The 26,586-nt window shown below is 46.4% G+C and overlaps 2 long non-coding RNA genes across 3 annotated transcripts in view; both read left to right on the forward strand.

Annotated features, from left to right (window-relative positions):
- Positions 1-26,586, forward strand: part of LOC144373886 (uncharacterized) — a 74,647-nt gene that overhangs the window by 29,089 nt on the left and 18,972 nt on the right. The window contains exons 2-5 of one of the 2 annotated variants that reach the window (XR_013433454.1): positions 14,756-14,850; positions 17,381-17,454; positions 17,985-18,187; positions 18,312-18,365. This is a non-coding gene — a long non-coding RNA (uncharacterized LOC144373886). The remainder of the gene's footprint in view (positions 1-14,755; positions 14,851-17,380; positions 17,455-17,984; positions 18,188-18,311; positions 18,366-26,586) is intronic. The other variant, XR_013433455.1, reaches the window with a different exon arrangement.
- Positions 3,911-8,617, forward strand: LOC144373864 (uncharacterized). The gene is made up of 2 exons (XR_013433402.1): positions 3,911-7,410; positions 7,957-8,617. It is a non-coding gene; the product is annotated as an uncharacterized LOC144373864 (long non-coding RNA).

Raw genomic sequence — 26,586 nt, forward strand, 5'->3', positions numbered from 1 at the left:
CATGCATCCCAGGTACACTCTGGGCCAGGCAAATAAGTTTCACCTCTAGAACTTGGTTGTATTGGTCAGCTTTTCATTGCCAGAATAAAATACCTGAGGAAGGATTATTTTATAAAGAAGAGAGGTTTACTAAGTCCACAGTTTTAGAGTTGAAAGTCCAAGCAGCACAAAGCAGACTCTGGTGAAGTCCCCTTGGCAGGCCATGGGAGCATATGTGGGGTGGGAGCAGGGGAGGATCACATCTCAAAACGAGCCAGACAGAGGTAGGATGGGGGTCATGCTCAGCTTTTATAACAATCCTCTCACAAGTACTAATCAGACAGTGAGTACATCCATAAGAAATTAATTAAAAACAAACTATGGGTAAATGGCAGAAAGATCAATATAGGGAAGGGAGCCAGGGGTGGAGAGAGGGAAGGAAAAGAAGAGGTACTGGGGTTGGAATTAGAACAAGATATATCCCATGCTTTTGTAATCATGTCAAAATGGATTCTATTGTCATGTATAATTAAAAAGAATCAATGGGGGAAAACAAAGTAATCAGAATTCCATGGGAGATCCCTTAATCACTTTTGATCCTGGACCTCCCACCAGACCCCTCCCAATACTGTCACCTGGGGTCTGAGTTTTCAACACAGGAGCCCTTGGAGGAACAACATCCACCTCTCAGCCCTGGCTCTCCACAGCACAGCCCCAGGGCCGCCTGCTGAGGCAGCTGATGCCCAGCACCAGGGGCGCCATCCACAGAGCCCCTGGGAAGATGCCCAGGTTCTGCTGTGAGCTCCCTTCCCCTGTCTGGAACCCCTCTCATGGTATCAGGCCTGGTGCTCTTTGCCCTCCATGACCTCTGGGGTAGACAGAGTTCTGGTGGCAGTGGTCTGGAGCTTCGGGTCACAAAGTGTTTTAGTCAGGTTTTTTTTTTTCCTGCTGTGACTAAAAGATCCTGACCAGAACAATTGTAGAGGAGGAAAAGTTTACTTGGAGGCTCACTGTTATAGAGGTCTCAGTCCATAGATACCAGGTTCCATTCCATTTGGGGCTCCAGGCGAGGCTGACCACCAAGGCACAAGAGAGGGCAGAGGAAGGCAGCTCCCATGATGACCAGGAAGCAGAGAGAGCAAGGTCTCCACTCTCCAGATACAAATATATACCAAAGCCACGCCCTCCAATTTCCACCTCCTCTAGACACCCCTGCCTTCCTCTAGTTCCCACTCGGTAAATCCCACCAGGGGATTAACACACTGACTGGGTTAAGGCTCTCACAACCCCGTAATTTCCCTCTGAACCCTCTCACACTGCCTCGCCTGGGAGCCTTTGGGGGACCCCTCACACCCAAGCCATAACACACAGGAAGCAGAGTACCTATCATCTGTGTCCAGCCCCATCAGAAGCCACCTGAAGCTTAGTTTTCTAATTGGCTACTGATTTCATATGCTGAAGGGCTTTCAAGGGGTCACCCTGATGGCTCTACCCTGTTCCCATCTGCATTCTTTTCCCCTCTTCCCCACATCAGGGGCTGGCACTGCTTCTGTCAGGGTCAGAGAATCCTCTGGCAAGAGAAGGAGGATCACAGATCATCACACTTGGGAGCAACAACAGCCTGCACCTGTGGAGGTTCCTGAGCGCTGCTGTGTCGGGGGCACCCACTACGTGTCAGCAACTTTTGGGAGACACCTCCCATCCGAGCCATTACACAAAGGAAAATTTTATGTTAAAGTTTAAAATGAAAACCCATCCTTAAAATGCAGTAACCTCTGTCTCAGGAGCAAGACCTGGATCCGAGAAGTGGGATACCTGTGTGCTCCTGAACATCTGATCCGTGATGACCTGATCTTCCCTTTTCCAGTTAATTAGGGAGAATAGGGCTGGGAGCTGCTGACCTCTGTGATCAGGAGGACACTTGAAGACCTCTGAGAGCCTTAGAGAAGGAGAATCAGCTGAAGAAAGCTTTCCTGCAGGTGCAGTAGGAGAAGCAGTGGTGCTGGCTTGAGCAGGCAGGGGTCCAAGCACATGCTTCAGATAAAGAAATCCATGTTTTCTTATCCAGGAGAGATGCCTGTCGGTTAATGGGGCAGGAGGACACGGTCCCTTGCCACCTGTCCCTTCCCCGTGTGAGCCCACAGGAAGGGAACTGGCACAGGGAGATGGAGCCCCATCACCACCTCGTCACTTGGAAACATAAACCTGGCCCTAAGAAAGTGAGGACTCTGTGGCTCCAGGTGCCCTGTCACTTTCTCCGACCAGGAGCTCATGGTGGACATGGGAGACTTTTCCTCAGACAGCCTCGTCCCAATATTGAGGTCACTCATACCTACCAAGTGGAAAGAACGTGTCCCAGCATGACCCTCACTCTCACCTAACCTGTGTGCTGCTGCTCTTCCCATCCGGGGGCCCAACTACCCATGCCCCTGGCCTCACCCCTGCCTAGCATGGGGCCAGCGCTCGGCTGATTCTGTTTTTTTCCTGGAATCAAAATGAGTAGGGGTTGAGGAGGAAAGAAGAAAAAAGGAAAATACTTAGCATTTGTTCTATGAAAACTCATGTTCACCGGGTGCAGTGCTGCACTCCTGTAATCCCAGAGGCTCAGGAGGCTGAGGATCATGAGTTCAAAGCCAGACTCAGCAAAAGTGAGGTGCTAAGCAACTCAGTGAGACCTTGTCTCTAAATAAAATACAAAATAGGGGGGCTGGGGTTGTGGCTCAGTGATAGAGCACTCACCTAGAATGTGTGAGGCCCTGGGTTCAGTCCTCAGCACCACATAAAAATAAATAAATAAAGATATTATGCCCAACTACAACTAAAAAATAAATATTAAAAAAAATTTAAAAAATTTAAAAAAATACAAAATAGGGCTGGGGATGTGGTTTAGTGGTCAAGTGCCCCTGAGTTCAATCCCTAGTACCCTGCGCCTCCCCACTGCAAAAAACAAAACAAAACAAAACAAAAAAAACCCACCACCAAAAAGCCCTCATGTTCTATCAAAATCCTTGAAAAAAAACCTCAGAATTTACACCCTTCTTTTTTTAGGCCCACAGTTTGGTTTTCTTTATGTCTCTAACCTTTTCATTCGAGGCCTGAGTGGAGCAGGCTAATTGGCATCTTGAAGACCGGGTGAAGGGTAGTGGAAGTGACTGCCTTCCACCGTACACAGGAGGAACCAGAGTAAGAAACAGAGAAGTCCTGAGCATGTCTAGTGCCCCTGGGACTCAGAAGATGGACAGCATGTGTTCTCCTCCATTGCTTGACCCCCAGTAAAAAAAAAGTCACTAGATTTTATTGCTTGTGAGTGGTCAGCCCTGGGCAGTGCACTTTACCTGACCACTCCTGTTTCCTTGACTTTCCTTATTTCCTTGATTAAGTTGCCCACCTCTGCTGACTGTCTATGAGAATTACATGAGATTTGAGGGATGTTTAGCAGTGAACCAGGATCTCCCCTGGGGGTTCCACTACCTTCCCCCAGACCACCAGAGATTGCTCATTTCCAAAGCCTTGGTCTCCTCTTGATTGGCAGTCCTACGTGGAGCAGGGCAGAAACTGTGAAACCAGCCTACCCTGTGCTGGAGGCCTGGCTTGGTCCCATGTCAGCTGTGAGACTCTGGACTAGTTTCCTAACCAGTCTGACCCTCAGTTTCCTGATGTGAAAATTTGGACTAATGATTCTCACCTCCCAGAGGTGCCTGGAGGATCAGCTGAGATGGGACAAGGATTCACATACCAGCTCAGCTTGGTCCTGGCCCCGCCTATCCTGACCCCTACCCACTCATGGGCCCCCAAAGGGGTCCTTTTCCTTCTGTTCCACTGCTCAGGCCTGTTGCTACTCCTTGGCAATTTTCTAGTAAGGAATCCTTGCCTCTTTCACTTTGGGGAGTGAAATGGAGGAAGCAGATACCAAGCCTATCTTCCCCAAAGGTGACATGACTTGGGATCCCCACTGCAGGGGCAGCAGAGAAAGGGAGCCCACTCTAGTTTCACCCTTTGCACTCAGCATGAGCATACAGGACTTTCATTTTATGCCCTTTCTGCACCTCGTACCTCTATGGTGACCTGTGAGGTAGACAGATCCTGACAGAGCCATTTAGTATTCTGTTCTGCCCAGACACCCAAGGTGACTTTGTAGGCGGCGCCAAACCAACTGGTGTTGTCTGAACACATGACACATCTGCCCCCTAGTGACCATAGAGGGAAAGGCATTGGCTGCTCCCAGCTAAGCTTGCTGAACGCCCAGTACAAATCCAAGGTAAGACAATAAATAGAGTCATCACCTGGATTCATTCAATCAGCAAGCTTTACTGGAGTGTCTACCAAGTATGTGTGGTTCTAGGTAGTGGGATCATGTGGATGATCATGCCAGGCAACAAGGAATGGTCTCAGCAAGATGGTGATGATGCCTTTGAAGCACTCTTTCCATCACTGAAACATGAATTTGAACAACCATCCAGACACAGAAATTCCTTCACAAGAGCTAAGAATCCAGGTGAGGGATTACAAGGCCTGGATAGGAAGAGACACATTAAAGAGGAAGGGAAGGTGGATTCACATTATCCCTGTAACCTCTCCATAGTTTGTGCCATTCACTATGAAGAGAGGTGCCCTGCGTGGGGGTTAAGGAGAGCCCCAGTCAGTCTCAGTGCTGGACAGTTCCTGCTGATCTAGCCTCAGAAGTTTTACAGAAGGGCTGAGTGGATATTTAAAAAACAGGATCCAACAGTATGATTCCTACAAGAGACTCACTTCAGTCTTGAGGATACACAACTGGCTGAAAGGGAAGAAATGGAAAAGGATATTCCACGAAATAGTAACCAAAAGAGAACAGAAGTGAGTGCACTTACATCAGAGAAAACAGATTTTAAGACAAAAACTGTTGCAAGAGAAAAAAAAGTCATTATAGAATGATAAAGTCATAAATATATGTGCCCAACATTGGAGTCACTAAATATATAAAGAATATATTAGCAGAATAGAAGAAAGAGATAGATAGCAATGCAATAATAATAGGAGACTTCAACTCTCCAGTTTCAATAATGGATAGAATATCCAGACAGAAAATCAATAAAGAAAGCATGGAGTTAACATTATAGATCAAATGGACCTAGCAGACTCAGAGCGTTCTATTCAACCACAGCAGAACACATATTCTTTTCTAGTGCACACAGAACATTCTCCAGGATAGATCATATATGAGACCACAAAACAATTCTTAACCCATTTAGGAAGATTGAAATCCTATCAAGTATTTTTTCCAACCACATTGGAATGAAACTAGAAGTCAATAATGGCAGAAAAGTTAAAGTCCACAAACGTGGAAATCAAAAGATGTCCTTCTGGACTACCAGTGGGGCAAAGAAGAAATCAAAAGGAGGTCTGGGGGTGTGGATCAGGGGTGGTGCTTGCCTAGTGAGGACCAGGTTTGATTCTAAGCGCTGCACATCCAAAAAAAAAAAATAGGTAAATAATTTAAAAAGGGAAATCAAAAGGGGAATAAAAATGACATTTTAAGACAAATAAAATAAAAACAGAACACACCAAAACTTATGAGATGCAACAAAAGCATCACTAACAAGCAACTTAATCATACACCTACAGAAACAAGGAAAAAGAGAAAAACCCAGCCCTCAGTTAGCCGAGGGAAGGAAATAATAAATATCAGAAAAGAGATCATTGAAAAAAGTAGAAAACAATGAGAAAGAACAATGAAGCTACGATTTGGTTGTTTGAAAAGATAAAGGAAGTAGACGAACCTTTACCTAGCCCAAGAATAAAAGGGAGAAGACCTGAGTAAATAAAATACTTAGGAATAAATTTAACCAAGGAAGTGAAGGATCTGTATACTGAAAATTATTATAAAACACAAATGGGAAAGTGTCCTTTGTCATTGGAAGTAATAATACTGTGAAAAATGTCTCCATCACCCAAAGTGATCTACAGACCCAATGGGATTGCATCAAACTAAAAAAAATTCTGCACAGAAAAAAATAAATAAATAAACAATAAAACAAAATTTAAAAAAAAACAACCAACAGAGTGAAAGAGACAACCTGAAAAATAAAGGAAAATATTTCTAAAGCGGACGTTTAATAATGGATTAGTATCTAAAATATAAAACGAATTGAACAACTCAATAGTAAGAAAACATAATCTGATTAAAAATTGAGCACAGAACCTTATTATATATTTCTCAAAAGAAGACCTACAGTAGCCAAGAGATCAATGAACAACAACAACAAAACAGTCAACATCACTAATCATCAGAGATCTGCAAATCAAAACCACATGAGTTATCACCTCCCATCTACGAGAATGACCATCATCAAAGACAGAAACTAACAGAAATTGGAGTGGACACAGAGAGAAGGGAACCCTTGGGTTCTGTTGGTGGGAATGCAAATTGGTACAACTATCATGGAGAACACTATGGAGTCTCTTCAAAAGATTAAAGCCAGAACTATCATATGATCCAACAATCCAATTTTGGGTAATAGCCAAAGGAAATGATGACAAAGAGAGATGTCCACTCCTATGTCCTTTGCAGCTTTATTCATATTAGTGAAGATATGGAATCAACCGAATATCCATCAATAGATGAAAGGATTAAGAAAGTGTTGTGTACATGGTGTGTGTGTGTGTGTGTGTGTGTGTGTGTGTGTGTGTGTACATACAATGGAATATTTTTCAGTCTTAAGGGACATACTGACACTCTATACAACATGGATGGACTTTGAGGACATTTGCTAAGTGAAATAAGCCAGGTATTAAAGGGTAAGCACCATGTGGTTCCAGCTAGGTGAAGTACCTGGAGTCATCAAGCTCATAGAGCAGAAAGCAGAATGGTGGGAGGCTGGGGGAGGAGGACACAGAGGATTGCGTTTTAATGGGTACTTTTAGGGAGGGAGAGAAAGTTCTGGTGCTAAGCAGCCCTGGCTTGACCATTGGAAGAAGATGGCCATACAGCTCAGAAGGACCCTGTGATGCTACTCGCCCTATAGCCCTGGCAGAGGTCCTCTGTGAATCTGGGTTTTCTGGGTTGTCCTAGGCAACCTGACTAAGCCCCTAGGATCCCTGGGCCACATGCACCCATGTGCCCACCCAGCTTGCCCTCCTCAGACATGTGTAGATAGTGTTATCCACCAAAGCAACTGGGACCTCGGTGAAGATGAGATCCTCACACCTCTTCTGTACGTACCCAACAGATCTCAGCAGTAAGCCTGCTGTTGCCTCTACATACAGGTGACACACGAGAAGACAGCTACTCAGTGCTCCGAAACTTTGTCCTCTTGGTTGGTAGGTGTGGAGTCAACAAATGCTTCCCTGATGCAAGACAGCCTGGAGCCTAGAGCAGGTCACCTGTTCTAGACGCTTCCTTTCATCGGTAGAGAACGGAGGCCCTGAACAGGATCTCCCCAGGACTGCTGGGTATGTGAGTGACAAACCTGGGGCCAAGTCCTTCTGACCCACGCTCCCTTCACACCATGGGCCTGCTCCTGTCCCACCAGCCAGGGTTGTAGGGACCCAAGTCCACAGACGACCCCAAACTTTGTTCTTGATGCTGAGCTCCTTTCTTCCCCAGATTGGTCTTTAGAAATACTCAAAATTGATAAAGTGACTTTATTGGTAGTTTTCCTTCTGTTCCCAATTCAGTTCAATAAACAGCCAAATAAAATAAGAATAAATAAAATAAATAGGCAGAAGAAAATCATAATAATCAGAACATTTCTCAACGGTAAAGTTTCAGTGATGGAAGAAGTGAGTCATGTTCTAGAGAATTCTGCCAGCGAGTATTTTCCCTCACTCTTCAGATGGAGCAACGGAGCCAGAGAGGCACTCGAGGGGTGGCTGTGAGGAACGAGAACCAATCACTTAGCACATTTATCTAAAACCACACACACCAGTCCACATTATCCTATTCACCAGAGCCACCAATGTATGCTTCATCCCTCTGTAAATGTCTGTTCCCTGCAGCACAGACCAACAGTTCCTGGAATTACATCCAACGTGCCTTGAGGATAATCATAGTTGTGGTTTCAGAGATGCTCCAATAGCATTTATATAATACTGTGAAATTTACAGGTAAGCATGGAATCTATGCTTAAGAAAATATTCATTTTGGACAAGTGATTTATCAGACAGTGACAGGATTTGGAGATGTGGGAGTGAGTTCAAATAATAAAGAAACATCTCATTGGGCATTTTCTTGGCCCAGCCCTTGGGGGAAACTTGCCAGTCTGTGTGGCAATGCACTGAGAGCCCCAGGACCTTCTCTCATGAGTGATTGAGGACAGGCCTGGGGAGAAGGGCCATTCAGGATTCTGAGCTAATCTGATTATCCAACGCATGGGAGGAGTGTTAGAGAGAATGAGTGCTTTCTCTCTCCTTCCAACTTGCAATAAGTACTAGTTTTGTGAGCTGACTGGCTCCCAGATCCTCTGGAAGGTACCCCGAGACTTGAGCTTCATTGGGGTCTGTTGAGTCCTGTTTCGGGGACAATGCTGCGAGCCTGTGCCCAGGAACAGAGAGCTCTCCCTGCTCTGCTAAGTGCAGCCCTCACTGTGCCCTGTGCCTTGGGTTCAGAGAAGACATTTTTAATTCATAAACCATAAAGATCATCTTTTATAGTATGTAATTCAGTGGCTTTTTGTATATTCGGATTGATGTGACCATCATCACTAACCAATACTAGAACGTCTTCATCACTTCAAAAACAAACCTCATGCCCACTAGCAGTCACACCCAATTTCCTCCCTTCTTCTTCCCTCCAGTTCCTGGCAACCACTAATCTACTTTCTGTCTCTTTAGATCTGTTCATTCTGGACACTTTGTATAAATGGAATCATATAATATGTGATTTTTGTGGTTGACTTCTTTCATTTAGCAGAGTATTTTCTAAGTTCATCCACATGGTAGCATGTATCAGCTCTTCATTCCTTTTTAATGACTGAGTAGTCTTCCAGTGTACGGATATACTGCATTTTATTTATCCATTATATGTTGATGTAATCAAGGAGAATTTGGGCACTGTTCTGTGCTGCACTTGAAGCCTACAGACAATTAACATGTTTTTCCATTCCCTCATCAAATCAGTGTTTTAGGAAGATGGCTAAGGCAGGCCTGTGAAAGCCACAGGGGCAGATATGAAGGATGATGGGTTTTGGTTGTTGGTTATTCTTCTAGACAGGAAAGAAATATCAAGGTCCCCTGGGAATGTTTGTGCCAGAAGCAAGACTAATCTCCTCTCTCTCCCTCTCTCTCTCTCTGTATCTCTCAGCATCTCTCAGCTTTCCTCTCTGTCACTCTTCCTCTCTCAGCTCAAAGCCATAAAGCCACAGGCTTCGAAGAGCAGCTCATTTTGGGGTGAGAGCCCCACGATGGTTTCAGCCATGTCTCATATTTCCCCTGGCAGCTCTGTTGAAAATCAGACGACCACACTCCTTCCTGGAATGTGCGTGACTGATAATTGCCTCTTGCACAATTATCTGCCAAACTCTGCTGTGGCATTGTGAGGCTTGCCGGGATGCTGGGGGAGGCACTTATCCGCAGTCCTTACAGTCACTCTCTCATCTTGGCTAACTGGGTGGGGGGGAAGGGTGCCCGCAGCTTGGTCCCTGCACCTTCCCCACGCTGCATCAAGAGCTGGGAGCATCTAGGGGCAGAACAGGAACAGACCCGAGATGAGCTTTCTGCTCGCAGATTGTGACCCACTAAAGTCTGAGGCTGCTTCCTCCCCGCACATGGTGAAGGAGGTCTGTGATGATGTGCAATCTGCCAGGTTTACTGCCGTCCAGGGAGAAAGCGGCTGACTGGCAGACAAGGGCTGCATCCGGGCAGAGAGGAGAACAGGCTTGCTTCTTGCATCCTGAACCAGCCCTCCCGGGACCCCACAGCGGGTGGCTCCCACCCTGGCACCCAAGGAGCACCCTTTCCTTTTCCCACAACGCCAGACCTCCACTCCCCTGCCTCCCAGCAGGACCATCCAGGACCCTCAGGTTTCCTGCTGGCCCAGTCTAGCTCTATTGCCCATTCTCACTGATTTCTAAGGAAAGAGATCACCATCAAGAAATGGACAGAGGAGGGTATGGCTGGGGAATTGGAACTGATCAAGGTACATAGAGAGAAATAAGCATAGTTATTTGAAGAAAATTTTGTTGCAAACATAAATGCACACACACACGCGCACGTGTGCACACACATACACACACACACACAGTTCTCCTCCTCTGGTCTTCTGGAAGATTCTACTCAGGGGTAACTTCCTCAGGCTGGGAAATAGCTGTCCAGAGTTGTGATTGGAAAATGTGCTTAAGGGACTTTTATGAAATGAGCAGAACCGTTCAGTGGACTATTCACAAGAGAGCTGGGTACTGGGGGCTGTTGGAGGAGCTGGGTCTGTACATAACCTGACCTCGCCCCTCTTACTGGTTTGGCTCTGGATAAGCCACTTGATCCACAGCAAAATTTAGTAGGTGCTCAAAATATGCTTGTAGAGCTACATGTTTATTTATTTTGACAGCTACCCGCATGTCACTTTCTAAATATTTTGACGCAGCTTACAACAATAATAATGAAACAAAGAAAGAACTAAATTATGTGAGAGGAACACATTGAGTGAAGAATATAGTGAAGTTAAAGATGAGATCAATACCTGAAAATTATGAGACCAGAGAGGCTGCAACTTTAACCCTGAGAGGCACAGCCCTTCCTGATTTTGATAGACACTTCCCTGGGTTCTGATCAAGAGGATCTGTGGGGGCAGAGGGTGGTGCCCTGGTGGCACTCCTGGGTGGAGAAAGAGAAGGGCCTGGTGAGGACTGCTTTCCTCCTTGTTGGCACTTATCAATGCGAGCCAGATACCGCCCAGCTCATTTTCATTATCAAGAGTGGCTGTTTTCAACATTGTTTACAAAGTAGCGATGCTCTTCTAAAATCCAATGGAGGGTAGGGACTTTGTTTAAAGTTCCTATGGGGCTGGGTACTGGCCAATTTTTTAGACCTCTCATTCCCTACATAGGAACTGCTTGATCCCAAGGGTCTGAAAACCCCTCTCTGTTCTAGGTGAATGGATGGACGTCAGGAAAGAAAGAGGGAGAGAAGGTGGAGCTGGGGGGGGGGTGGGCAGAAGGAAGGAAGGATTTTATTGCTACTTTATAACATTGTAGTAAGAACCAGTAAGAATATTTTTACTTTGATCTGCTAAATTGGGACTTCCTTTTCATGTGCATCAAACTGCCCTTTGATTCTTTAAATCCAAATAAAACAAATTATGATGTCAAGAGATTGAAGAGATAGTTCAGTGGGTACTATCCTTGTTAAGCATATGGGCTCTGGAACCAGACTGCCTCAGTTTGAACCCTGGCCCTTACTTATTAGCTGCGTGATACTGAACAAGCTACTTACCCTTTCTGTGCCTCGGTTTCTTTATCAGTAGAAGGGAGTGTCAATAGTACCTACCTTGCAGGGTTGTTGTGAGCATAAAATACACTAGTGTGTATGTGGGTTTAGAATCATGTATGACACAGGGTGATGATGTAATCAACACTGGCTGTTGTTATGGGTGTGGAAGTGTGTGTTTCCTTGCAGTACCAGTTTTTGCACACATAATTCCTGGCCCTCCGGTAGGTATCCTATTTAACTTCAGGACCCCACAGGGGGCTTGTTCACTCAGCAGATGGCCAGGGATTTGTGCTGCAGTGAGTTCTGTGAATGTGGTTGGTTGGGCAAGGACGGGGTGGGGTGGCTTCTGTGCCTTTTGCTGTTTTGCTGGGGAAGATGAACTCTGGAGGCATCCAGATCCAATCTTATTTTATGGTTGTGGGATGTTTATAGCAAACTCCTTCCTAGTCTATATGATCTGTAAGTCCAGAGGGCGTCTGCTGGGGGGGAAAATGGTCAGCGAATGCTTTCTTCCTAACAGTTTCCCAGGCTGGGCTGGAGCAGAGAACCTTGGACTGCTGTGGGTTTCACCTAAAGTTCCCGGTCCTGTTCTCTGACCTGCTTCCTAGGGACAAGGTGGCATTGCAGGGACTTTCCAGGGTCTCCCATAAGAATCCTAAGGGGGCCCATGCATGTCAAGGTTGTTGTTAGTGGTCCCTGAGATCAGGCAGGGGCCACAGCCAGAACCTGGAGCTGGACAGTTCACACCTCCCCAACCTCTCTCTAGTCATGCTAGAAGGTTCCTGTGGTTCCACCTGTCTTTCCAGGTGGCAAGCTATCATTCCTGTAAGGACTTGCAATTTGCTTTGCAAGACCAAACTCTCAGGCTGAAGTTGGTGGTAACAGACAGTGCACACCACGGAGGGCGAAGAGGAAAGGAGGAGAGGGAGACTTGGGGTCAGAAGTGGGACTTCCTTTTGAGCAGGAAGTGAAGGAAGAAGCTGGGAATCTCAGGGATGCAGGAATGGGTATATGAGGGTGTGCCGGGCCGGGAGAGAGGAGACCAGGCTGATGGGAGTGGTAAATGGCGTGTGGATCTTGGATGAGGAGGGTCTGCCTGGAGCATGGATAACTCTGAAGCCCCATTGGAATAGATTTGGCTTGATTCTCTAGGAAACAGGACAGACATATTGGGAGAGGGGTTCACAAGGAAGGCCTTGTCTTCTGCCTGATGATCCTGGCTGGGAATCTTCCCTGACAGTGTCAAGGGCAGTTGGAGTGAGGTCTGTCTCAGCACGTGTATAGGCACACACATATAGCTTGCAGGTGTGACCAGGTGTGCTTGCACACAACCATTATCTCTGCTGAGTTTTCCAGTCTCTTAATCCTTCTGGCTATGAGCTTGTGAGCTGGGGCTTACATACAAATGACTTTATAAGTCTTAGCAGGACCACAGGGTGCCATCATGTCAGAAGGGGAAACCAAGGGGCTGGGGTTGTAGCTCAGTGGTACAGTGCTTGCCTAACATGTGTGAGGCTCTGGGGTCCATCCTCAGCACCACATAAAAAATAAATAACTAAAATAAAGGTATTGGGTCCATCTACTAAAAATAAATAAACGAAACAAAGGTATCGTGTCCATCTACAACTGAAAACAATTTTTTAAAAAGAAGGTGAAAACAAGGCACTGTATTCTAAAGAAGCTGGTTCTAGGAGCTGCCCTTGAATTATTGTGGAGTCCGATTTCAGGTGGGGGCTGCTGGGACTCCTTTATTCAGCAGTCTGGCTTCTAAAATGGTTTCTTTCCCTCATCTCTTATAAAGCCAGGGAAGGGTGTTACCTGAGAGAGGCTATTTGGACAAATAATCATTTTAATCATTTCTCAGTGGTGCAGTTTGGTGGAGGGGGCTGGGAGGGAGAGGTTGCTCCTGGGGTTTCCAGTCACCCCAGTACTCCTTTAGAGTACGGTGGGGAGGGGGCTTGTAGAGGACTCAGAAGGCTCAGAAAGGTGCATAACACTTCACCATATGGAAAAGAGTGGCAGAAAAAGGAGGAAGACTTAAACTTGAGGTGATAGGGGGTGGCTGAACCTGGGGATGCAGGTGACGTCCCAGTGCATAGTGCTCCTCGGATAGAAGTGTCTTTGGTAAGAGGGAGGAGTGTGAGGCCATGTGTCCTGAGGTCACCTCCCCATAGTACTGACCACCTGAGTACCTCCTGTCCCCTCTCGAGAGCTGCTGCCATCATCCCTTGCCCTAGGAGGGGCTACCTCCCACTCCTGGGTGCCTTTTATTCTCTTTCTCCCTTGGGCTGTGAGAAGGGCAGAGTGCCCAGCCAGGGAATGGACATGGATGTGTGTGGTTGTGTGTGTGTGTGTGTGTGTGTGTGTGTGTGTGTGTGTGTGGTGTGTGGTTTGTGTGTAGGGGCTGGGGCTGACAGCAGGTCAGAGCACAGGAGTAGAGAGCTTCTGGCAGGTGAGGCTGCCCTTAGGTCAGCTCTGTACCCTGGAGCCCAGAGGACTCTTCACTCAGACGGCAACAGCCTGCAAGACCCCAAGAGGCCCGAGCAGCTTCAGTCACTGACCAGAGGAGACCCCGAGGAGCCTGGGAGGAGCCGCAGGAATAAGTTAGGCTCTGAAGGGCTGGGTGTGGCTGGGCTCAGTGAGAGGTGGGAGAAGCCAGGGATGCTCAGAAACATCTGGACCCACAGAGCAAGAGAGAAGAGGAAAAGGGAAACTAGGAGACCTTCGTGCCCTCGGTCTGTGGCTTGATGCACAGTCTCTTAATCTCTGTCCCTTGGGCCCTGCAATTCAGAGGCCACAGCCAGGGGCCGGAAATTCCAAGTAAAGGAGGGAAGGGTGTGGGGTGTGAGGTGTGATACCAGTGTGGCCCATGCGGTCTCCCCAGTGGTGGATGGTGGGTGGTCATAGTCAACATTTGAAGGCAAGAATGGAGGGGTGACCCTGAGGCTGGTGGTCAGGCTGGGGAGACTGAGGAACCAGGTTCTACAGGCCCTCAGTGGGTAATAGTAAGTAGAAGGGGTAGTGGTTTTGGACAAGACCCAGATTTTGCTTCTACTTACAGGTGTTCATGATGACAGTACCCTGGAAAGCTCTGGAATAAAAATACCTGGGCTTTAGGTCGTGGAGGTAGGAGATGGTATCGTGTAATGAAAGGTTTCATTTTTTTCACCTGCCACAGCCTTAATGTCAGATGCTTGGGAAACAAGAGGTGGGGATGAATGGGCCTTTGAGCTGGCTGATGGGAGGGCTCGGGGCAGGTGGGTGGCCACTCTGCCTGTGACCTCTCCCCTTTGCGTCTCGAGATTCACAAACAAATTCCTGGTTTCTGGTGCCCTTGCCGCTCCCTGTCACCCTCTTTGTTGTTCTCCTTCAGGTGATGGTGGGCTCCTGCTCCACATCCTGATGGGACTCTCTGGAGCTGACAGAACCCTTTACTGCCTACAACTTGGGCCTGGTGCTTCTTTCAAGGTCTGTGTTCTATGAGGCAAGGCTGCTCAGCGCTTTCTGCAGAGTTCCAGCATCTGTTACTCCTTGGGGAGCCCAAAGGATAAATAAAGCCATGAGCTTCTGACACAAAAAGTTCCAAAGCCTAGGCGGGGACATAGGCAGGGGCTGGGATTCTGTTGGTCTTTCACTTCTCCATCCCTGTTAGCAACTTCTGTCCTCCATTTTCTTAAATAGAGGAGCAGAGGTCCTCACCGGCCTCCCTCCACATACAGGGGTGTGGTCAGGCCCCGAGAGCTGGGCTCCATAACTTAGCGGAAAGCAAGAGTGGAATTCCTAAAAGACCCCTCTCCCCTCCCCTTTCTATCTGGGCTGCTAGCCTTGGCCCAGCTTTATGAGCCCCGACACCCGGTGTTCCACCCAGTTGCCTGGTCACTCAGCAAGTGACATTGAGCATATACTTTGTGCCAGACCCTCTAGGACCTACAGAGAAGGTCTGCCTGCTCTTGAGGAGCTCACAGATTAGGTAGAAGGCCAGGGACACATGTGGAACTGGGCCGTGGGCATTCAGTGTTAGCAGACAACAGAGAGCAACGGAACAGTCTCTGGGCCTGGAAGTGGGGGTCCAGGAAAGTTTTGGAGCGGGTGGTGGTAATCAGGGCTTACTATGGGCAAGAGGCTGCTCTGAGCACTTTGTGAGGATCCTTTCCTCACACTGCTGGAGGCACAGAACTTAGTGACTTAGCTGGTGGCAAGTGGTAGAGACAGAATTCAAAAGCACTGTCCTTCCTGCAGAGCTTGCATCTTCCACCCAGGAGCTCCCTGTCCTGGTGAGCCAGGGGGAAGCAGGGCCTGGAGAAGGTGGTCCCAAGCTAAGCTCCTCCCCCTTCTCTCCCTCGCTGCCTTCATTAGCTCATCTTCAGTCCGACCGCCACATTACCCACAGAAAACACCAAAGCATCCAAAGGATCTTACATTGCATTCTGGGGATCCTGATGGCTTCCCATGTAGCAAGAAAGCACTGAACTTCTGGGATGGGCTCATGAAGCCTCAGGTCCTTTCTGGCCTCCGCCTTCCTCTCCAGTCCGGCCTTCCTCTGCCCCCTGTCAGCAGCCCTCATCCAACACCCTCCCACCGGCCTCCTTCCACATACAGGGGCGTAGTCAGGCCCCCAGAGCTGGGCTCATCGCTGTCTTTCTACTAGTCTTTCAACCCTGGCTGCCCTTCTCCCGTGGCCCCCTGACAAATGCCCACACAGCCTTTAGACTCAGGTCAGTGGTCTCCTCTCTGCAAGCCTTTCCCCTCTCTCCCAGGCCTGGCTATTAGCTTCCTGCTGGGTTTCCACACTCTCGCTACAGGCCTCTATGCTCAGCAGCAGGGTGCTGGAGCCCACTCCACCAGCTGCGGAGCGCTGGTTGGTGGGTCTCTTCCCAAGTCCATGTTCAGGGATGTCTTGCTAAATAGCTTGAAGTCATCCCCAGCAGTATTTACACCACACAAATTCACAACACCACAGATCAGAGCTTCTTCTCCCACCCTGAGAGCCTGGCTGGCATGTTTGTCTCCTCCCCAATGGCAAGTCCATCAAAGGAAGGGCTGGGTCCTACTCCTGTTTGTAAAGGCAGGCCCAGCTGAATGTCTGTTATTAAGTGAGAAATAACTTGCCAGACAGGAGACTTGTCCTGGGGAACTTGTCAATTGTGATGACAGTATATTCTGCTGCCCCCCACCCCCATACTTCAAACACTGCCACACCCTTATCAACTTCCTTCTTAAAGCGCTTAGGAGCTGCCTTTGCCTGTAAGACCAGAATTCAAAGCCTGGAGGCTGGGGATCTTTTATCTGCCTTGTTTTGTCCCTGTGAATGGTGTGGAGAAGTGATTAGTACAACACTGCCAAATGAGTTAATAAGTAATCAAATCTAAGCTCCTTAACACAACTCTCAGGCCCTTCACTAGACCACACAACTCTCCCTCAGTCGCTGTAGTTGCTTCCTCTGGGTAGAAATCCTCCAACTGATCCTCTCACCAGCACACAGGGTTAGGACCCAAGGCCAAGCACCACCATAATACCATCTCTCCTTCCCCTCCATTTGCCAAAGGCCTCTTCACTCTTGCATCTCTGCTGACTTCCAGAACTCCCTCTGTCCTTCTGTAGTAACAACCTTAAAGATTAGGATCATTTCCTCCATTCTTTGTGGGGCTCTGAGCTCCTTGGAGGCAGGGCACATGTGTGGATGGCCTTGGGTTCACCCTGGCCCTTCATTGCCTAACTTAGTATCTCACATGTGGGGATCCATATCTGTGGTCTATGGTTTACTCACATAAAAAAAATAGAGACTAATGAGATGTGTGCAAATCCTGTCTCTAATCTATCCACTTCAGGGAATAGTATGGGTTAGCAAAATCAAACCTAGTATCACTAGGGGTTGGAGGGGGACAGTGCTGTGGGGAACATGACCAAATCCAGAATCAGCCTCACGGGCCCTGGTGTCTGATCTCCTGGTGGAGTGGCCTTGTGCCTTGATAATTTCCTTTTTCCCCTTTTCTTCCAGTTCATGGCCACCTTGCTCCTGGCTGACTGTAACTACTTCTGCCAGCCAGTGGACTACAACTGAGCAAGCTCAGGGTGAGGGTACAGCAGGAAGTGGGACAATTAAGGCTGAAGAGGGAGGGTTGGTGAAAAGACCCTCATACAACAACCAGAACTGGATCAAGACAAAGTCACCAAGCTTTCTGACGGGAGGCTGGGGACTGGCTGGTTAGGCACAGGCTTTGGAATCAGAGGAGCTCAGACCTCAGTTTGGACATCAGATCTGCCAGTTACTGGCCATGTGACATACCTTTTTTGGATCTCAATTTTCTTATCTATGTAATGGGGATAGGAACACTTACTTTATAAAAGGAAACTTTGGGGAAAGATTGAATTAGACAATGTCTGAGTGTTTAGCTCTGAGACAGGTGCATATTACTGGTATCTAAGTGGTAGTTATTTCATTATTGCTAGCTGTTCTCAGTTTCAACTGGAAGTAGAACAAAAGGCTTCCCAGCAGCAAGAAAGCTAAGCTTTGACAGGTCACCGAGTAGTGATAGGGATGTTGAGTCACTGGGGTTCCAACAAGGAGCTAAAAGTCTTGCGACTCAAAATATGGTCCACAGACCAGCAGCATCAGCATCGCTGGGAGCTTGTTCAACAAGCAAAATCTGTGCCCCACCTCACGCAGCAAGCACAGGGATTAAGAATCTGCTTTTCAATAAACAAGATCTGCATGTGCTTAGGATTGAGCTGAGCACATTTGGAAAGTCCTCCTTTGACCACTCGAAAGCTGTGCCACCTTATTCCTGGGCTAACAAGCAGACAGGTAGGTAGGCACTTTGGGAACACAAAGTGTGCAGGAACAGGGAGGGCTGAATCCTGCCCTGCTGGGCAAGCCGTGCCACCAGCAGGACCAGAGTCTGATGGAACTTCCCCTTCGTGCCCAGCAGATGGCGAGCGTGTGCTGGTGGTGCTACTCAAAGGCTGCTGAGTCTCTAGGCAAGGTGAGATTCCCCAAGCACTGGCTCCTTTACAGTTCTGTCAGCCAGGTCTCAGGCAGTGTTTCACCTGCCCAGTGTGAATACTTTCCTCCAGCATCCCTGTTGGATGTAAAGCCTTGGTTCTAGGATCTGACTGAGGAAGGATGCTCAGGGACTGATGTAGCATCTCACTGCTACAGGCTTCCACCGAGTCTCCATTGTTCATCTATTAACCTGCATAAAAGTAGTCATTTTCCCCCAATAGCAAATCCAGAGGGTTTGCAGGACCTAGTGGGTCAAGATCATGATGTGGGGTGGTGGTGATGAGAAGGTGCTGAATCCTCCCTCCGTCCACTGCCCTGGGTGGCAGGATAGGATGTCGGAAAGAGACAAGTCTCAGAAACCCACTGCTCCAATCCTTTTTGGTCACCTATTAGTTGTGTGCCATTAGGCACATTACTTAACCTTTGATGCCTCAGTTTCCCCACCTATAAAATGGATAAATGGGAGTATAAATTGCATATTATTATGTAGAATTTAAATTGTTTCTTGATACATATAATGTACCTGGCACATAGTAGATGCTAAAAAGGTGTTTGACTACTTTTTCCCTTTCATTTTAGTCCCTTCTTCTAAAGCAGGCAGAATTATTACCTGTCCTCTCTCTTTCTCTCTTTCTTTTTTTTTTTTTTTTTTTTTTTGGTGAGGGACTATATTAGGGATTGAACCCAGGACCTCACAGATGTTAAACAAACACTATATCCCAAGCACACCCTGAAGGAATACCTGAGGCCCCAGGAGAAAATTCCAGAGAAAGCCTGAAGCATTGATACCATATTTTCTTCCTCTTCAGATTTTCTTTACATTGCAAAAGAAGCCAGATTAGCTTAGCTTCTACTGGTGGGTTGGAGTCCAGTATGTGCCAGGTGGTTCAGGTTAGTGATGCAACGCAAGGCAGGCCCTTGTGGGGCAGGTCTCTGTTTGGCTCAGTGATGGCTTGGGAGAGGAGCTTCCCTGTACTATGACGTATTGTCTCTAAGGTGTCCCTTTTCTGAAGCCATGAAGCCAGTACTCTGCTCCCTTTCTATCTCTGTGGTTCCTCAGAGCCACCTAGCTCCTCCTCCCTGGGGTGGGGCAGGCAGCTGGGAGATGCTCATGGCTATCAGCCCAGAGAGGGCCCAGGGAGGTATGAAAACACTCACTTAACCATTTGACCCAGCTATCCCACTCCTCAGTCTATACCCAAAGGACTTAAAATCAGCATACTACAGTAACACAGCCACATCAATGTTTATAACAGCACAATTCACAATAGCTAAACTGTGGGACCCAACTAGATGCCCTTCAATAGATGAATGGATGAAGAAATTGCAGTATATATATACATGATGGAATATTACTCAGCATTAAAAGAAAATAAAATTATGGCATTTTCAGGTAAATTGTTGGAGTTGGAGAATATTATGCTAAGTGAAGTTAGCCAATCCCCAAAAACCAAAGGCTGAATGTTCTCTCTGATAAGTGGATGCCAGTCCATAATGGGAGGGGGATGGGAGAAATGGAGGAACTTTGATTGGGCAAAGGGGAGTGTGGAGTGGGGAGGGGATAGTCAAAATGCACTCCACTGTCATATATACCTAATTTTAAACTTAATTAATTAATGAAAAACTTAAAAACACTAATTTGGCATCCAGTTTCCCCAGGCCTCCATCGTGACTTCAGATGGCTCAAGCCTGCCTCCTCCATGAGACCTTCCCAAGGATTTTCTCTGTAGGGTTTGTCGGAGTGCTCTCAGAAGACTGGAGGGTTGAAACCTAGAAGAGAAAACCCTAATCACAGCTGGGCCTAGCTCCACTTATTTTCCTCCACCTCCTCACAGGTGGTGTGTGGAATGGAGTGCAGTGAGCGTCTGACCCATACTGAGAAGAAGAAAGAGCGAAGCTGTGGCTCCTAATTGCATAGATAGATTTTTGTTTACGTGCCAATTTGTCTGTGATGGAGAAGCTGCAGGTGTGCTAAGCCCCTCCCCCATGGGGCTCTGAAAGCACCTGGAGATCTCTCCTGTGTCTGTGTGGACGTCTCAGATAAATAGAACGTTGTTCTACAGAGCCCTTTGTTACTCTGTTCCAGTCTTCTCCCTCTGGTCATCATCCTCATTCCCCATTCGGTTCCTGACCACTTCCCTGTCCTTCTCAAAGGTGGAGGGAGAGGAGACCCTGAGGTTGGAAGAAGCCAGCTTCTTCTACATATGAGAGTCTCATTTGCCTCCTCCTGGCTGGAGAGCAACTCCTGCAGCTTTCCTTGGGGGTCTCAGTGCAGCCCAGAATGCTCTGCATGCCCTCAGTGCACTGCTGTGACCCCTTCAGCTTCTCTTGAAGGACCCAGACCAGGGCAGGGAAGCATGGCTGCCCTCCTGTTTCTGGATTCAGAGCTTGCCTGCCTTTGGAGTTGCCTTTCTCTGAGCACCAGAGCATTGCCAAGGGCAGTACTGAAGGTCACAGACCGATGGGATGTGAGAGCTGAAAGGGGCAGTAAATGCCTCTTTTCATGAAGGAGGAAACTGAGGCAGAGAAGTGAACTGATTAACTCAAGACCCCACAGGCATGTGGGCAGAGCTGTCAGGAACACTCATTTACTGACTCTGATCCCAGCATCCTTTTTCCCCAGAAGATGGAAATCTAAGGATTACTTGAATATTTTCTTTTTAATGAATGACTTTATTTCCTATCCAACCAAACTCCTTAGCAGAACTTCCCATAGGAAATGGAATTAAAATGTTTGCAATTTTATCTTTCCCTCCCCAGACTTTCCAGGTTACCGAAGCATCAGGCTTAGCTAGAGGAACCCCTGTCAGAAAAGCAGGGGGTCACTTGAGGCTTTTGTTTTGGATTCAGGAAGGAAGAAGGAATGCAAAAGTTTAGCATCTTACCCAAGAGTGCTGATTTCAGATGCTCTGGGAATTAGAAACCAGCTTGTCCACTCTTCCCTGCACTTGCTTGCCCTGGTAGAGAAGGAAAAGTTGCTGCTGGGTTATAGATGTCTTTTATAAATCACAGGACTAGGGCAAGAATGAACAAAGTTTCCAGAAGCCATGGTAGTGGAGCCATAAATCAGACAAGCACTCCCCAGCTGCCTTAAGGCAATTTGGCATTGCTGGAAAAAGAAGAAAGGTCTGGAATGATGGGGAAAATAGTTTGTGTTCCCTGCAGTAACTGCTTTCTGTGCTTCACAGCAGGGACCATATTCACCCAGGAGAGCACACACATGTGCACCTGTAGGAGACCAACACATGCACCTGGAAGTGTGTGTGTGTGTGTGTGTGTGTGTGTGTGTGTGTGTTGTTATTTATTCATTTATTTTCTGCATATGGAACCTTCTTGTACATGACTTTAATGACTATAGAAGGAGCACAAGCAGAGTGCCTACCCTAAAACTGTAGGTTACTCCTTTCAATAGGTCCTAAGTCGTCAATTGGGTGTGACAATAATGATGTGATATTAGGAAGTATTGGGAGATTTCACTCACAGTTCTGTATTTTTTTATTGAAAAACAAAAGGTCTGGGCCTGATCTGCTTTCCAACAATCATCAGCAGGAGCTGGGTTATAGTTGTTCCCTTCAGAGTGAGTTGAGTCTCTTTTTGCTTCCAATAATCCTCATTCCTGATTTCCAATCCTTGACGATTTCCTTTACCAAGTCAGTAAATTTAACAGAAAAAGCAGGTCTCTGAAAGGTAAAAGGACCCTTAATCCATGAGACCAGAAGCCTGGGGTCCTGCTGCCAAGGCCAGAGGCTGTCCGTGAGCCTTCTGAATGCGGAGACTGGGGCTGTTGGTCAGCTTTCATTATGCCCATGGCCTTATTTTCCTCATGGGTGGAAAATATTTCTCTATATGTCCATTTCTGCCAAAGGTTATGAAGCGAAAGAGCAAAGGGTGCCATGTTTAGGGAAACTGTACTGACCTCTGTCCTCCTGTAACCCTGTAGACTTTGGTGACTGTGGCCTCTCTGCAGAGCTTTCCTCTGTGATCTGACTTAACTGTGTCTCTGGTTCAGAGGTAGCAGGTTAGATGAGGTGGGAGTGCATGTGGCTGATAGAAAAGACAATGAGCATGGAAGTGGAAGCTTGTATCTGGGAGAAGATGATCCCTGTGACCTAGGAGAGACAGGATCATGAGGCTGAATGAAGACAGTACCACACAGTAACAAGAATGTGCTGTGTCCTCTGTCCAGTTAAGCAGGCAGAGAAATATGTGATGCAATTAAGGATTTCCAACTAAAGTGATTAACATGGCTTGTCAGGCCATGTTAGTCAGTTTTCCATTACTATAACAAATACCCCAGATAAATAAGCTTAAAAAGACAAAAAGGTTATTTTGAGTAACAGTTTTGGAAGTTCCAGTCCATGACTGGACAGACACATTACTTTTAGGTCTCTAGTGGAAGAATAGCAAGCACATCATGGTAGGGGCTGGGATATGGAAGAGAGAGAGACAGAGGAAGAAGAAGGGACCAGGGTTCTACTATCCCCTCTAAGGTCATATCCCCTGATGACTGAACGCCTTCCTTCTAGGCCCCACCTCTTAAAGTTTTCACCATCTCCCAATAGCACCAAGCTGAAGACTGAGTCTTTTGGGGAGACATTTAAGATTCAAACTGCACGGCAGGGCAAAATTCAGTATTTGGATATTTTTGATTTGAGGACTACCTCCTACTTCCAGGGTGTCAGATAATGAGACACCACTCTATTCCTGCTCGCCAGCACCAAGAGGGCGTGAGACAGGGACTCGTCACTTTCCTGGATAATGACTGGCTGTTAGCTCAGGTTCTGCACTTGTCCTGTTGGTGGAATGACGTCATCATGCTTCCCAGATCCTTTGTGTTCCCAGATCTTGGGTGGTTCTCAGTATTTTGGCTTTGAGGTGGACTCTCCTGCCTTGGAAGTTTATTGGTCGCAGATTAAATGGTCATAGATCTGAACCAACTGCTGTTGGAAGGAGTTCAGAAAGACCTTCCTCAGCTTCTAGTTTTACCTGTAATTTCATTAAAATATTTCAGGGCCAGAATTCAAGAGGTCAGTTGCCAAAGCAATTAGAACTAGAGTTAGCTCCAAATCCTTGGGATTCCAAGAGATCAGTGACTTCATGTGGGTCTTCTCTCCTTGGGGATATCTTTTATACCTGAAAACCAGAATTTAAAAGGATCCTGCTGAATGCACACCTGTAATCCCAGGGGCTCAAGAGGTTGAGGCAGGAGGACGGTGAGTTCAAAGCCATTTTCAGCAATTTAGTGAGGCCTTAAGCAAGTCAGTGTGATCCTGTTTCTAAATAAGATATAAAAATGGCTAGGGATGTGGCTTGGTGGTTAAGTGTCCCTGGGTTCAATCCTCAGTATATAACAAATAAAAAAAAAAGTAAAAGGATCCTCTAGTTTCATTTCCCCCAAATATATGCCCTAACTTAACTTTGTCAAAGTTGGCTCTGGTTCAGATGTAGCAGGTTAGATGAGACAAGAGTGCAAAAAAAGTTAAATCAGGCTGCAATTAAAAGAAATCTATCCTGAGCCTCCATTTCAATGTCTGTCTGCTTCAGTTTTTCCAGTATACACCTTCCAGAAAAGGTGTGTATAGTAGTATCATTTTGCTATCAGAGGTGCTTTTTCATATAAGTGGGCCCAGAGAAAGCAATGAGATGACTTGTCCATTCTGAATCTCTGGCATCATTTGAGAACTTCCATCATGCTTGGGGATTGACTGAGAGGTTGCATAACCAATTGTGGACAGTGTGCTCAGATCAGAAGTCCCTGGACAATCCCTCTCCAGGGTTGGCCCTGGGGAGAAGAGCTCTCAAGAGCTTCTCAAGGACACAGGTGGAATTGCCTCCTTTACGCCTTTGATGATGTGTGAGGTTAACATGCTTCTTTGGAATTGTTTCAGTGGAAAATATGACTCCATTTACAAATAATATATTTGCTTTATACACAGCATTTCAGGAATGTGTTTCATTTGCAAGTAAGCCATCTGCACTCACTTAATGGTACATAAATAGAGAACAAAGCAAAGTGACAGAGAATAATGGAGCAAGAAGAGACTTAGGTAAAACTTATGGAATCCATCGTTCTGCATTTCTACGTTATTACAGACCTGTTCTGAATATTCCCCAGAGAAGGAGCATCCCAGCACAGATGCCTTTGAACTCTTTGTGTTTGAGCTTCATGATCTTTTTTGTTGAGTTGTTTTCCTCCTGCCTTAGATATACATCACCTGTCGCACTTTCAACTTCCTTTCTCCTATTTTGTCCTCTATTGAGATGGATGCTTTAACTGGCCCTGCTACCTACAATAACTCATGCCAGAGTTCCCCAGATGTGATTTGCAGAACTCTGGTCCTACATGGGATTCTCATGAAAAGCCATCCCCAGGCACTGAGCTTCAGAATGTTGCCTCTGGGAGACACACAGCACATGTGCGCCTCAAATTAAAGGCTCTGAGAAGTCTTGCAGCAAGTAAGCCTAGGTCAATTCTTTAACCCAGTAAATATTGTGACTTTTTATGTAACATAAATTAATAGATTGAGAGTTATTATGATGGGTTGTAAAAATTATTATCATAATTATTTTGCCTGTCTCTCTCTCAATGGAAAGTTTAATCCAAGAAATACATTTTGAGAAAGTCAAAGAGATTTGAAACTCCTTCCAAGGGATTTGAGTCCATGGAGTTTCTGCCATCAGAGATTTTTCATATGGACCATGTTGTGGCTTCAATCCTCTTAGCGTTCTCCACACCCCTCTTCAGTTGGGCAGGAAGTGTTTGTTTATTCTTGGTTTTTGGTTGCCCTGGGGACTGAACCAAGGGCCTTGTACATGCTGGGCACATGCTGTACCACAGAGCCACGTCTCAGCCCCTAATAGGAAACCCATTGTGAGCCTCCTATTCTTCCATTTCCACTGCCATTCTTGTTTACAACCCATCACAATAACTCTCAATCTATTAATTGATGTTACATAAAAAGTCACAATATTTACAATTATTGATAAGGCTCTGGATAATGTGAAAGGAGATACCCTCTCCCTATGGCCCTTTATAGCCTTCTTCAATAGAAAGTCTTCTAAGAAGGTAGATGTGGGAGCTGGTCTTTGTAGATTCCGTTTCTGATCTACTTTGTTAGCAGTTGTCTACAATTTGGATGCTCTTCCGGGTGGATGAGGATGCCTGCATCACTTCACTGTGGTGTGGTCTTAACTAATCTATGCATGTTCTTAACGAAATAAGATTTTATAAACTGGGTTCTGTGGTACATTCCTGCAATCCCAGTGGCTCGGGAGGCTGAAGCAGGAGGATCATGAGTTCAAAACTAGCCTCAGCAAAATTGAGGTGCTAAGCAACTCAGTGAGACCCAATCTCTAAATAAAATGGGGCTGCAGAAGTGGCCCAGTGATGGAGTGAGTGCCCTGAGTTCAATCCCCAGTACCTCACCCACAAAAAAAGATTTTTGTAAATATGACAATGAGTAATATGATCATTAGTAAGGTTATGTTCTCATTAGTAGGTTTAGTTCATTAGAATAGTGCTCATGAAAACGAACATGTGACAATATTTGATTTTCATTATCGACAAAACACAAAAACATGGCTCTTCGGTGTGATCCAGATAGTTCACCCTGCTTTCCCTTTTATCTTAAAGTTCCCAGGCTCTCTGGCTGGGGAATTTGTTATTTTTTAATTGGACCATCACTTTGGTGGAGCTGAAATGGGGTTGGATTTGGCTATCTGGAAGGACCCCTTCCTCAAAACAATCATCTGAATATGCTGTCTGAAGAGAATGTGTCCCCTTGCTGTGCCTTCAGGAACCATCACTAGGTGTGATTATTCATCCAGTGGGTAAGGAGATATTTGGCAAACTCCTTTCTGGAATAAACATGTCTACACTGCTTTTATTGCTTGCTAAATTCAGTTGTCCATTGGAATCTGAAGAAGACTGGTTCCAGAATTCCCCACAGATACCCAAATCTGCAGATGCTCAAGTCTCTTATGTAACACCATATAGTATTTGCATAGAACCTAGACATCCTCCTGTATGCTTTAAATCATCTCTAGATGCTTTGTGTGCCTAGTAAAATGTAAGAGCTATATTTAAATATTTGTTAAACTACATTGTTTAGGGAGTAATGAACAAGAAAAATAGTGTACATATACAGTACAGGTGCAATCTTTATCTGAATGGTTTTGATCCAAGGTTGGTTGAATCCCTG

The sequence above is a fragment of the Ictidomys tridecemlineatus genome, unplaced genomic scaffold (genome assembly GCF_052094955.1).
Source record: "Ictidomys tridecemlineatus isolate mIctTri1 unplaced genomic scaffold, mIctTri1.hap1 Scaffold_52, whole genome shotgun sequence".
Taxonomy (NCBI): Eukaryota; Metazoa; Chordata; class Mammalia; order Rodentia; family Sciuridae; genus Ictidomys; species Ictidomys tridecemlineatus.